The sequence below is a fragment of the Sinocyclocheilus anshuiensis genome, unplaced genomic scaffold, assembly GCF_001515605.1.
Source record: "Sinocyclocheilus anshuiensis isolate Anshui unplaced genomic scaffold, SAMN03320099.WGS_v1.1 scaffold607, whole genome shotgun sequence".
Taxonomy (NCBI): Eukaryota; Metazoa; Chordata; class Actinopteri; order Cypriniformes; family Cyprinidae; genus Sinocyclocheilus; species Sinocyclocheilus anshuiensis.
In genome coordinates this window covers 463,294-463,666 of record NW_015552591.1, presented here as the reverse complement: position 1 = coordinate 463,666, position 373 = coordinate 463,294, and the positions used below count along the sequence as shown (strand labels likewise).

Below are 373 nucleotides of genomic sequence, written 5' to 3'. Positions count from 1 at the left end.
ATTTGGCTCCTCATGTTTCAACCATGTTTTGACCAAATCTTAGATTGTCTGATTCGGTCTGATAACCTACACCACTGATTTCTAGTCGTGTCCTCTTTTGGAAGGCCAAACAAAGTAGTTTCGCTTTCACAACGAAACACACAGCGTCACACACGGTGGCCTAGAGTGATCGGAGGCCTGCGGGCTAGAGTGAGCAGAGGCCGGCGGCTAGAGTGAGCGGCGGCAGGCTGGCTAGAGAACGGCGCGGCCGGCGGGCTTGCGGAAACCACATGTGATGACCCCGGGCTGGGCTCCGCTTCGTCTACAGTGAAAGCCGATCCGGCGATCCACAGCGCGAAGTTGATGTATTTCCTCAGCAACCAGCACGGATCAG

The 373-nt window shown here is 55.2% G+C and overlaps 1 protein-coding gene across 1 annotated transcript in view; it reads left to right on the top strand.

Annotated features, from left to right (window-relative positions):
* Positions 1 to 373, top strand: part of LOC107665530 (rap guanine nucleotide exchange factor 2-like) — a 143,308-nt gene that overhangs the window by 91,197 nt on the left and 51,738 nt on the right. The window lies entirely within an intron of this gene.